This window comes from Petaurus breviceps, unplaced genomic scaffold (genome assembly GCF_028583685.1).
Source record: "Petaurus breviceps papuanus isolate PSGF00001 unplaced genomic scaffold, PetGlider_PUasm1.0 90879, whole genome shotgun sequence".
NCBI classification, from domain to species: Eukaryota; Metazoa; Chordata; class Mammalia; order Diprotodontia; family Petauridae; genus Petaurus; species Petaurus breviceps.
In genome coordinates this window covers 14,375,756-14,389,666 of record NW_027187368.1, presented here as the reverse complement: position 1 = coordinate 14,389,666, position 13,911 = coordinate 14,375,756, and the positions used below count along the sequence as shown (strand labels likewise).

Sequence of the window (13,911 nt, the reverse complement as noted above, 5' to 3'; positions counted from 1 at the left end):
AAATGGAATGTCTTGTGCAAGAACAACAAGGAGTCTAGTGTGACTGAGGAAAGAGTATACTGAGGGAAAGGGGAAACGTAGGATATAAGAATACTGGAAAGATAGGGAACCAGGATACAAAGGGCATTGAACAGCAGACAGAATTTTATATTGATCTTGGAGGTAAGAGGGAACATGGGAATTTATTGAATAGGGGGATGAAAGGGAGCCATGGAAATTTATTGAATGGGTATGACATGGTCAGACCTGCATTTTAGGAAAATCAATTTGACAGCTGAGTGTAGACTAGATGGGAATGAGGGAAAACTAGAGAAAGGAAGACCAACCAGAAGGTTGGTATGAGGTGATGACGACCTGTACCAGGATGGTAGCAGTATCAGAAGAGAGAAAGGGTTATACACCAGGGATATTATGAAGACAGAATTTATAGAACTTGGCAACAGATTGGATATGAGAGGGTGGGAGTGAGAAAGAGTAAAGAGTCAAAAATAACACCTGTGTTTCAAGCCTGGGTGACTAGGAGGATGGTGGTACACTCAACAGTAACAGGAAAGTTAGGAAAGAGAGCAGAGATGACAAAAAAGGAAAATTGAAAATGTTGGCAGGGCTGTGGAAAAGAAAGCACTGTTGATGGAACTGTATATAGGTCCAGTCATTCCAGAAAGCGATTTGGAACTATGCCCTAAAAAGTTTTAAACTGTGTGTGTATGTATGTGTATATATGCATACACATACATACATATATATATGTATATATATATATATACGTGTGTGTATGTATCCTTTGATGTATGCTAGGAGGGCTATATCCTCCAAAGAGATCAAAGAAAGAGGAAAAGGATCCATATGTATAAAAATATTTACAGCAGCTCTTATTGTAGTGGCAAAGATGTGGAAACTAAGAGGATGCCCATCAATAGATGAATGGCTACACAAATTATGGTATATGAATATTGGAATAATATAAGAAATGATGAAAGAGATGATTTCAGACAAATCTGGGAAAACTTGTATGAACTGATAATGAAGTGACAGAACCAGTAAAACAATTTATACAACATTATAATGACAAACAACTTTGAAAGACTTAATTAAGATCTCTTATCAGTTCCATGACCAACCAGGATTCTAGATGTCTGATGAGAAACTCAAGATCCAGAATGAAATATATTTTTGAAGGTGGTCAATATGGGAATTTGTTTTGCTCAATCATGCATGTTTGTTACAAGGATTTTGTTTATTTTTCCAAAGGAAGACTGCAGTCAAAGAAAAATATTAATGCTTATTAATTTTGTAAAAGTAAAATTTAAAAGTTTTTTAAAAAAAGAATATCACTATTAGTAACTCAGATTCCTATACTAGTTTATGGTTACAAAAAGTTTTATTTGTATCTATTATCCCCTGTGATCCTTTCAACACTTTGAGGTGGACACTATGCATAACTCAAATTTACATAAGCACTAACTTAAGGTATGCAATGTGTTTTCCTCACAACTCAGAGACAGGTATATCATATTAAATTTTATCATCTCTATTTTACTTCTGAGAAAACAGAGGCTCAAGGAAGTACAACGAATTACCCAAGGTCCAATGGGGGAGAGGCAGTGTAATACAGTAGTAAAGGTCTAAAGTCATAGAAACTGGACTCAAATCCCACTTTCAATATTTGCTCCTTGTGTAACCTTGGACAAGTCATAACCTCCCTAGGCCTCAATTTCTTCTTCTCTAAAATTTGAGGGGAAGAGTGTGGTTGGCTAGACTAAATGATCCCAACCATCTCTAGACTGCTGATCTATGATCCTACATGGGTTATAAGAGACAAAGCTAGCACTCAAACTCAAGTGTTCTGAAAATTCTTAGGAGTGATCCTGTAGGGGACAGTGGCTACACACACTGGAACTTTAGGGACAGGTTATACAGTCATGCTAGGACACACGACACCTGATTAATAAGCATGAAGGAAGTCCCAGTGTACAAAGATCCCTGAATATTCTCAACTCTGAAGTCAAACACAAATTCAATTCTTTTCTAGAATTACTATAGGTAAAACTAAATTAGTCTTATGCTACTGACCTATTTCAAGATCGACATACAATTTCCTGACACCACTTTCTCTTGGTTATCCTCAAAGGATGGGTTTTCTAAAAGGGTTCCTGATGTTCTCTCTTTCTTACTTTATGACTTTCTTGCTTCTTCTATTAGGTCTAATTACAGTGTGCTAAATCTTTAAAAGGTCTCATACCACTGCCAGGAAATAAACAAAACAAAAAATCCCCCACAGGTTTTCACCATCAGCCTAAATTACCTCCCCACTGGAACTTCAGTCATTCTGATGCTAATTCAAAGTATATAGTCAATGTAAGAAAAAAAATGTTTTACCAGCCTCAATTCTTGTTGTTCACATGTAAGCTGACAAAATCAGTTGGAAAGAAGTAAACATTTTGAACTCAGTCATATCATATTCAACCATTAAACTTTGTTTTACAACTGAATACAATATCTTGGATGAAGGGTTCTTGACCTTTTATTTTGTCAGAAACCCCAGTGGCACCCTAGCAAAATCTACAGATCTCTTCTTAGAATAATGTTTTTAAAGATATGACAAAATACATAAGATCTAACAAATAAAATAAATTATCATGAAGATAATATATAATTAAAATAAAATAAGGTTATCAATAACTTATTAAAATTGTTATTAAATGTTAAATTATTTATTCAACTTTACTTTAAAATTTTTAAATAAGTTCACATCACTAGATTAAGAACCCCTCTCCTCGGGTTACTCTCAAACTATGGCAATACCCTTCAAACTAATCTCTCCAATTTCTCCTTTCTAATAACATATCTTATAATTGTTGCTTATGCTTTATATGCTTTATATCTTATAAATGCAGCTGATCCTTGTCATTCCTGTGTTCAAAAACCATCGGTGGTTCTTCACTGTTTACTAAACAAAATATAAACTTTTTAGTAAGGCTCTAGGCTTTCCACAATCTAGTTATAACTACACTTCCAGTTTTTATTTACTCATTGATCAAATACTTACAGGCCTATTTTGTGCAGAGCACACCAAAAGAGACACAGAACTTTCTAAAATATGGTCTCTGTCATGAAGTTTACAATCTAGTAGGATGATAAAACAAATAGCATTGTAGAATAAATGCATTAGAATTTTATAACAAAGTGCTAATGTGAGATCCTGGGGGAAGGTCAATATTGACCAGAGAACATCATAGAAGGCTTCATGGAAAAGGAAGCATATAATTCTCCTTATCCCTCTTCATATATTCCATATTCCAACTATGATATCCCACCAAATAACACACATTTCCCTCCTCCATACTGTCTACCATGCCAAGGAATGAGTCTCCTCTCCCGCCACCAAACTATTTCTACCAGTTGAAATTCTTCCCTTCTTACAAGGTCCAGCTTAGGCACCACCTAATCAATGAAGTCTTCTGTTATCCCAATCATCTATAAGTGACATCTCCCTCCTCCTTAAGCACTTGAGATCTCGCCTATGCACATATATTCTAATTTGTATTATAATGATTTGCATATATTTCTTTTCCCCCTGTGCCTCCAGTAGCCTGTAGGAGGCTCTTTGAGGATGGGCTCAGTTAGATGAGGTAATGTATAGAGAGCCCTGAGCAGATCCTTAGAAGGTAAGCTGTGTGATCCTGGGCATCACTTTCCTCATCTGCAAAATAAGGGGACTGTACTCTATAACCTCATTATAATAATAATGTATCCTAACTTTGTACCTTGTAGGTACTTAAAATTTTTTTATTTTAATTTTCAGTTCCAAGTTCTCTTCCTCCTCTATAGCCTCTCCCCCACCCATTGGAAAGGAAACATATGAAGACACACAAAACATATTTCCACATTATCCCTGTTCCAAAACAAACAAGGAAAGAAAGGGGGAAAATGCTTCGATCTGCACTCTGAAACAATCAGCTCTCTCTATCTGGAAGCAAAGAGTTTTACATCATGAGTCCTTTGGAGTTGTGGTAGAACATTGTATCAATCGGAGTTACTAAGGCTTTTACAACTGATTATCTACAACATTGCTGCTACTGTGTGAATTGTTCTCCCAGTTGTGCTCACTTCACTTTGCGTTAGTTCATACAAATCTTCCAGGTTTTTCTTATACATACAAGTCTTCCAGGTTTTTCTTATACCCCTCCATTTCTTCCAGTACAATAGCATTCAATCACACTCATATACCATAATTTGTTCAGCCATTGCCCATGTTATGGGCATCCCCTCAGTTTCCAGCTCACTGCCACCACAAAAAGAGCTGCTATAAATATTTTTGTACATATGGGTCCTTTTCCTTCTTCTTGGATCTCCTTGGGATATAGACGTAATAGTGGTATTGCAGGATTAAAGGATACGCATATTTTTATAGCTTGTTGGGCAGAATTCTAAACTGTTCTCCAGAATAGGTCTATTAGTTCACAGGTCCACCAATAGTGCTTTAGTGTACCTATTTTTCTCATAACTCCCCTGGCATTTGTCATTTTCCTGTTCTGTCATCTTAGCCAATCTGATGGGTGTGAGATGGTACTTCAGTTGTTTTCCTTTGAATTTCTCTAATCATAATGATTTAGAGTATCTTATATAATTATTGATAGCTTGGATTTCTTATTCTGAAAACTGCCTGTTCATATCCTTTGACTATTTATCAAATGGGGAACACATAAAAGGTACTTAATATTTGTTAAAGTGACTAGTTCCCTGATAGCTTCTCCTCAAAAAACTACAGAATAAGGGTGGACTTGATTCTGAAAGACAAATGACCTTTTGATTTAACACTTTTTGTGACAATTTCATTAAGGAAATTCTATAGTTCACAACTAACAGCTCAGCATGAAAGAAAAACCTAGAAACGTGCAAAGTGCATACTGATACATCTATATCCCCAGAGCTTGATATACTTTTGTACTATTCCCCCATATAACAGCTTGCCAGTGCTATGAGTGAGAGATCCAGGTTGCAGTTTCTGAAATCTGGCTTAAACTTTAGATGATAAGACATCCAGTGAGTACAGTCTGAAAATCATTGCAACAGTCAGACATAAAGATAAAGCAACTACATATTAATAAGGCCCAAGTTAGCTTCTCCTAAGCCTCCCAGGGAGTTCTCAAGGGGAGCTCTTGTTTCTACTCTAGGTCCACTTGGATCACTAACATCATGACTGTATTTCACAATATCCTTTAATTGCTCCTAAATATCTTGTGTTTTTCCTTCATGTTTGTGATGTTTGCGATGAACTTGAACAACAATTCCTAGTCCTGCCTCTATGTATGCTGTGGTCTCTAGTGAATTTAAGATATGCCAAGAAATTCTGAATATTAAAATAAACTGCAATTCATTTTGATTTGTGTGTATATGGTTGCTATATGAGAACTTATGGGACAGGGAACAGTGTGGTATAATGAAAAAAAAAACCCATTGATCTGGGAAATAGGAGACCTGGCTTTTAGTCCTGGATCATTAATTCAGTGTGACCTTGGCCAAATCACTCCACATGTCTGGCTCAGTTTCCCCAGCTTAAGTAGTAACAAAAGTTCTTCTATCTCTAAAATTCTAACATGAATTTTGTGAAATCTTGCAAACAACAATCTGGTGGCTGCTACTCCAAAAATATTGAAGGATAGCAGACCTTGTAGAACAAGTAATAAAACTATCTTTTCCAAATTTTAAACAAAGCTTGATTTATTGGGGGGGGGGGGAGAAACTCATTAAAGGCAAAGGCCATATCTTTGTATCTTCTCAGAGACAAGATCAGTGTTCTATAAAGAGTGGGTACTTGGTAAATGTGTGTTAAATGAATGAATAAATGTGTGTTAAATGAATGAATGCTGAATAAATAATCTTATAGAAGGGAATCAACCCAGATTCTCACTCCCTTAGAATATTTGAATAAGAAGGACCCTTAGAATATAGAATGTTTAGTCCCCAATACAACCAATAGTATTTGAGCTTAAGTAATAAGCAGGTCTTGGGAAGGCATGATATTTCTCTTGAAAGAAACTTCTAAAGGTCATTAACAAAAATATAACCAACTAAAAACCTGCCCTGAATTCAAATAACTCACTGAATTTGATAGAATGAACAAGCAAACAATGAAAGCATTTATTTGAAAACAAAAAGAAACCTTTTGTATCTTCTTTTGAAATACTGTACATTCATAAAAAATGAAAGGCTAGAGAAAACCTCTGGTTCAAAACTGGTGTCAGCCCAGGCTCTCATTCCCTGTACTGATCAACTACACTGAGAAAGTCACTCATATAGCAATGACAGATGCTTCTTTTTTCCAACACATCAGCCCTGGAAGGGAATGGAAAGGTGGATATTTACTTTCTTAACAAAAATTCTTCTCAGACCAATGCCATTTCATTTTACTTGATTACAAATCAATTGAGTTTGGAGCTGCATCTATGTCTATATTTATATAGCACCCTGCACACAGTTGGCATTCAAACATACAATGAGCAATAAATGATCATCTGAATCACAGAATATCAGAGCTAAAAAGGAGTATAGAACATGGAACGTTAGAAAACAATGTTAAAGCTGGAAGACACCTTAGAAAATAGAGCACAAAACACTAGCTTGAAAAGACTTTCGAGCTCATCTCCTCCAAGACAAGTTTATTCTCCTTGTGTAACAGAAGAGATTCAAAGATGTTAAATGATTTGTCCCAAATTCCAATTTGTCAATAACAGGGTTAAGATGAAACTAAAAAATTAAGGTCTTCTCATTCCTAATACACTGCTTTACTCTATCAAGATACCTCTCTAATAGGATAATCCTAAAACCCCAAATTAACCTAGACATTTTTTTCAAATTCTGCCTTCCTGCTTGTTATACCACCCTAAAGCACTCTGTACACTACAAATTGCTATACAAAAATGTGAACCATTATAATTTAAAACGGGATGTTTATTAATATGTATTAATTAAACAAGTTTTCTTAAAGATAAATTATTCACCAAAGTTAGTTGCTTTATATACTTCATTTTTTCAATAAATTAGTTAGTAGCTCTAAAAAAGGTAGTGTAGAATTTTCATAAAAGATATATGTACACACATATATACAGATGTGTATATACCTACAGATACATCCACACACAAAATTATAAGCTGGCATTTCATTATCTCAGGATTTACCTCAATTAGTAACAAAATATTTCTTTTTAAAATTCCCTTAAATGAAGCCCATCAAAACTAGTATCCTACTGTCTAGGGTTCCCACGTCACTATCCTTAGATTTAATTCTGCCTCCTCTATTTACTAGATGGCTCTATAGCCTTGAACATCTCTGATCCTCAATTTTCCCATCTACAAAATGAAGATAATGCCTGTTCTACCTACAGTATCTCAAAGTGCGAATAAAATAAAATAAGTGATCTCCGTACCCTTAAAGCTCTACCTAAATGTTAGCTATCATTATTTCCAAGTCTCTAACTACCATCAATCTCTTTCACTTTGTCCACTGTACTATTTAACCTCTGTCATTTAAAAGTCAGTGTTCCAACACAAATTCTACCTATGCCATAAGAAAAGACTTGCTTTTTTCTATTTGAAAGACAAAAATCACAACCATGTTGGTTTTTTTTGGTTTGAGTTTTTTTACATTCTTTTTTTAAAATGAATTTTATTTTCAGTTCCAAATTCTCTCCCTCCAACTCTTCCCTCCCTTATCTGTCTAATACCATTGAGTCATTGAAAATAAATAAGCCAACATTCACATATCTAAATACAGAACACTATCATTAACTTGCTCCAAATTGGTCTAACAAAGTAAAGACAGATACAGTATTGCAATCAGAGTGGGAGGCTTAAAAAAACAAATTTCAAGCAGCAGTGCAGATGTGCACTGGAGATGAGCTAAGCTGATAAGAACACATTTTAACTGCCAAGAAAATATGCTTTATTAGCCCCACCCAAGAAGGTCTGGGAAGAAAGAATGAAGTCACTAATGAAGAAAATGCCACCCAATTCACATTGTAGATCTTTTAACAATAATCATCATCATCATCATAATTCACATTTCTACAGTCTTTAAAATTTACAAAGCACTTGAATACATGAACTCAACAACTATGTGAGGTAGCCAGGTTTGTCATCCTCATCATACTGATAAGGAAACAGGTTCAGAGATTCAACATTATTTAGGAAGCAGTCAGGAGCTGAACCCTGGTTTTCTGACTCCAAATCCAATGAATGATCTTTGTAATATACTAAGATATCTACCTACCAGGTAAACCAAATAATATGTCTGAAAAGAATTCAACATTCATGGTCACAGAATCAAAGACCTAAAGGGATCTTAGAGATAATGAGAAAGATGATATATGAGGGAATTAAAGCTCACAAAGGGTAAGTGTATCCAAGACACATGACTAGTTAGTGACAGAACTATGAATAAAACTAATCCCCAAGGCAGAGTTTTCTACTGTAGCATCTTTTGGGGGACTATAGTTCACTAAAACAAGCACAAGTGGTCATCTATCCTAAGACTCTGCATATAGTGAAAAGATCACAAGACCTGGAGTCAAAAAACCTCAACTTCCAGATTTGTTACTTACTACTAGCTGTGTGCCATTCAACAGTTACTTAATTTCTCTATCTATAAAATAAAAAGGTTGGCAGTGAAGGTCCTGGTAAATAGATAATTAAACATACCTCCACCCTCAAGGAAGGGTAATAAGGGATTACTACGCCAGAATACTGTTTATATTGTCAGCCTTGATTTTTGTAGATGTTTCTGCTTGTTTTTCTTTGTCACAACAGAGAATTCAATCTGGAGAGGGTAAGGGGGGGGTGGAAAATGACTGTAATGCAGAGACAAAAGATATCAATACAGCTTATCTTTAAAATAAGATATTTTTAGATGAAAGATCTAGAAACATTCTTCACTGAGCATATGAGAAAAACTGGGGGACTAAAAGGCTAAATAATTTGCTTATGATTGCATAATCAGCCACTGATAGCAATAAGGCTTTAGTGCTTTGTGGTAGTTTTTTGATGTTACAATATTAAGATAGTAAATATCATCCGAAAAGGATTTATTAGTAATTTACATAAAAGTATTTGATATTTATTACAGTATATATTAACTCTGACTATTCACTGAAAGGACAAACACTGAAGCTAAAGCTTAAATATTTTGGCCACATACTGAGAAGACAAAACTAACTAGAAAATATCCTGATGCTGGGTAAAACCGAAAGCAAAAGGAGATGGAGACTACAGAGGATAAGATGGATAGAAGCAATGAACACAAGTTTGGACAGACCTCAGGGGACAGTGGAGGACAGGAGGTTCTGCTGTGCTATGGTCCACAGAGTCATGAAGAGTCAGACATGACTCAACAATAACAACAATCTTATACATGTAAGAAAAGAAAATGGTATATTCCAGGGATGGGAATCCTGTGGCCTCAAGGTCACATGTGGCTAGGTCCTTGGGTGCAGCCTTTTGACTGAGTCCAAATTTTACAGAACATATCCTTTTATTAAGAGGATTTGTCCTGCGAAGTTTGGATTCAGTTCAAAGGGCCGCGCTTGAGGACCTAGAGGGCCATGTGTGGCCTCAAGGCCATAGGTTCTCCACCTCTGGATATTCTTTAAAAAACTCAAACAATAGTGACTGACTGTCAATGTTCAGAACTCTGAGCTAGGCACTGGGGGGAAGTATGGATATAAATTTAGATAATATATGGTCCCTACCCTCATGGAGCTGACAAAAGAAAGAACATTAGGGTTCTATCATTTTTAGCTGTGTGATTTAGTTGTGTGACCTTGGCAATTTAGTTTCCCTCTCTGAGTCTCAATATAGTCATCTATAAAATTAGAAGGAATGTACCAGATCTCTAAGGTCCCTTCCAGCTCCATCAAAATTCAAGGTTAAAGAGGATATTCTTCCAATAAAGTCTCCCTCTAGTGTCTCATTGTGTCAAGGAAGTCACCCCTAATTTCTCAAAGACTATATCAGCAGAACACAAGTTCTAGAAGGTCGTACCAAGCTAGAAAAGCAACAAACTGTGTCTATTCATAAGTGTTGAAAGACTCAACCTCAGTAAGTTAATCATAGAATAATAAACTTTTTTTTTTTTGCCAAAGCAAGTCATGAAGTACCATCAACTAGCAAGAATCCTTAACCATTTTTGTGTCCTGGACCCCTTTGGCAGTCTGGTGAAGCCTATGAACCCCTTATAACAATAATGTTTGTAGATGCATAAAATAAAATACAAGGATCACAAAGAAAACCAATTAATTTTAAATCTAGTTGTCAAAATATTTTGATAACAATTTTATGGGCCAAGGTTAAGAAACCCTGCATTAAGGCATGGATCTACAATGGTTGGGGGAATATCTGTATTAATGAAATCACCAACATTTCAAAGCATCAAACTAGTAATAGTTGGCCCTGTTACAAAATAGATATCCTATTCCCTCGAGTCTACCACCACTCCAATCTCACCACCAGTGCTAAAGAATTCCCAAACACATACCCCAAATAGTTCTTTATTAACCTATTTAAAATGTCACGTTTCAAAATTATCATTTGAGGAGCAGTTAGGTAGCACAGTGAATAGAACACTGGCCCTGGAGTCAAAAGGACCTGAGTTCAAATCTGGCCTCAGATACTTGACACACTTATTAACCATGTGACCTCGGGCAAGTGTCTTAACCCCAATTACCCTGCCTTCCCCCCTCCAAAAAAGCAACCTCCCCCCAAAAAAAACCAAAATCATCATTTGAGTTAATTATCAAAGAAAGAGAAAGGCCTTTGGCCACATAATATATACCCTATATACAATTACACGTGTTAACTATGCTAAAATGATTTGTGGTTATGGATGGAATGAGTAGACTTTCTTAAAGGATCTTCTAGGAATTTTGGCTGACCACAGCAACTTTTCAGGGAATTCCCAAGACAAAACCTATGAAACCTTAGAAATGCCATAGGGAAGGCTAGGATAGAACCATTTTGGCAGAAAAAAATTAGCTGTTTGTGTCACCAGTAATTCATCTCTCTTCCCTTTCTCTCTCTCCTAGATCTGGCAGTCTCCTTTAATATTCATGATGACAAAAACCCAGGGTCAAAGCAATGACTCCAACAGTAACAGATAGAGAGTATCTGCCTCTCCACAGAATGGCAGGGCGCTCAATAGTAGGAACCAGCATATCCTCCCTAGACTCCATGTAAAAGACTTTAATTCATTCTTACTCAATCCAACTCAGAATTTTCTCATTGTAAACTAAAAGGGATAATATCCCATTGAATTCCAGAATCCAAAGGGACCAGAGAGGTTATCTAGTCCTACTCTTACCTGAAGCACGAAACTTTTCTAAAACATCACCACTGTGAAGTCAATTAGGCTCTGCTTGAATAACTCCTGCAATGAGGAGTTCTATTTCCCAAGGTAAGCCATTCCATTGTTGGAGAGCTCTAATTTTAGAAAAATCTTTTTTATGTTAAACCAAAATCTGCCTTCCTATAATTTCCACCCACTAATAATAATTCTGCTGAGAATGAACATAATAAATCTAATCTTTCACATGATAGTCCTTCATACAATTGAAGATAGCAATATGTATTCCTTAAGTTTTCTCTTCTCCAAGTTCACTATTTCTAGATTCTTAAACATTCCTCATTTTACATCATTTTAAGACACCTCCCCTCTCCATTATCTTGGTCATCTTTCTATAGACATGCTCAGTTTGTCAATGTCCCATATAAAATGTTGTCCCCAAAACTGAATACAATATCCCAATTCAACAAATATTAAACACTTGTTCTGACCCAAGCATTGTATAGGGCACTAGGTGATAGTCCCTGCTCTCAAGGAACTTACCTTCTATTTCAGAAGTAGTTTAACACTAGACAATGTCACTATCATCCACCTCCTTAATTCCAGCGACTATACTTTTGTTACTACAGCCCAAAATCCAATTAGGTTTTTTGGCTAACTGATCACATTGCTGGTTCACATTGAACTTGCAGGTAAACCCAAACCCTAGTGTTTATTTTTCACATGAGCTGCTGCCTTAATAGACATTATTCCCTCAATGTGTAGTCACATTGGATGATTTCAGGAAAACCATCACACCTGTCATTTTACAAGTAGGGAAACTGAAATGCAGAAAGAAGCACCTTCCCCAAGGAGGCAGTACAATATAATTGAAAGAATACTGGACTTGTAATGAGAAGACTTGAATTTGAATCCTGTCTTTGACACTTCAATAGCCACATGATCCATGAGAAAGCCACTTAACTTTCCTGAGTCTTATCTCCTCTGTAAGATAGGGATAATACTTACTTTGCAGAGTTGCTGTGAAGATCATGAGATATTGCCTGTAAAACATTTTGCAGACCTTAAAATGCTCATGTAAATGTCAGTTATCATGATTACAAGGAAAGCTTGGAAGCATATACTTTTAATTTTTACATGTAGATAATTAATGGGAGTGCCTGATGCATAATCCATGTCTTCCAATGCCCACTAAACACAAGTATTGATGGAAATAATATCTATTTCTATAACACTTATAAGATTTAATAAGTGCTTTCCCAGTAATAGCTTGGTAAAGTATGTAACATAGTCAGCACAGTATTATCTCCATTTTAAAAGTGAGAAAAGTGAGGCTCTGAGAGGTTAAATGACTTTGTCTAATGCCATATAGTGAGTGTGTTAGGGCTGGGTCTCAAACCCAGTTCCTCTCATTCCAAACAAAGCATACTTTCTACTACAGGATACTTTGGAGAAGGGCTATGTGCTACTGGCTTTAATTCACCCTCAGACTTACTGTAGGAATATCAGATACGAATTCATTCTAAGTGAAAAAAAAAGTTAAAATGCTAACCATTTCAAGATGGTTACCACTCTGGCTTTTTGCCACAAGGCATTACCCTTCTCTGCAGTGAATATATATCATCGCCCATACTGGTCCCTGCCTCTGCAGTATCTTGTTTTCCATAATCCCTTGCACTTATGTGTGCTGTCACAGAAACGTTTACCCTGTGAGTACTGGTACTGTTATCCCCATTTTGTAGATGGGAAAACCAAGACTCCCAAGGTCAGAAAGCTGACAGAAAAGAGAACCAAATCTATAACCCCGCCAAACCCTCTTCTAACCAGGTCTTTCACCACGTGACTGCATTTTCTTCTCTCCTGAACATCTAAGGTAAGCCAAGGTCCCACATCAGCTAAGGGACCCACAGATCCCACCATTATGACCAGGCAAGTGGTACACTCTCTGTCTCTCTCTGTCTCTCTGTCTCTCTCTCTCTCTCTCTCTCTCTCTCTCTGTCTCTCTCTCTCTGTCTGTCTCTCTCTCTCTCTCTCTCTCTCTCTCTCATCCATCCCCGCCTGGACAGCTCCCCCACTCCACCCCCCTCCTCTGAGGGGACCCCCTGCCCTCCCTGCCAGACCAGCTCCGGCTCCAAGCACCTGGCCTCAGAGAGCGGGCCGACTGCGGGCAGTCACGGGTGGGTCCCGCTCCCAGTTGGCTTCTCCCCGCCTCGGAGGCAGGCAGGACAGGCGGTCTCCTCCGGGATGGATGCTCGGCGCCTCCTCCCGCTCCCTGGCCCAGAGGGAGGTTCCTCGGGGCTGCGACACCGGCGCTTGCCCAGGAAGAAGGCGGGCCGAGGCCGTGGGTCCACGGAGGACCTCCAGGGGACTGACTCACCTGCGGCCGAAGCACGGGGCCGCGGACTGACCTAGAGGCGGCGGTGGCAGCGGCGGCGGCCGGTCGCTGGGCTCAGCCATTCCCCGCTGCCCCGGATGGGGAGAGACGGCGGCGGCGCACTTCCTTAGCAACCCATCTCCTCGGCCCACTTCCTTAGCAACGAGCTACCGGCTCCCGCAGCGATTTCAAACAACTTTAT

At 37.6% G+C, this 13,911-nt stretch overlaps 1 protein-coding gene across 2 annotated transcripts in view; it reads right to left on the bottom strand.

The window, feature by feature from the left end:
* Positions 1 to 13,911, bottom strand: part of KIF3B (kinesin family member 3B) — a 34,669-nt gene extending 20,758 nt beyond the window's left edge. The window contains exon 1 of one of the 2 annotated variants that reach the window (XM_069073939.1): positions 13,713 to 13,911. The gene's annotated coding sequence lies outside the window, so the exon portion shown is untranslated. Of the gene's footprint in view, positions 1 to 13,474; positions 13,690 to 13,712 lie in introns of those variants that run through there. The other variant, XM_069073940.1, reaches the window with a different exon arrangement.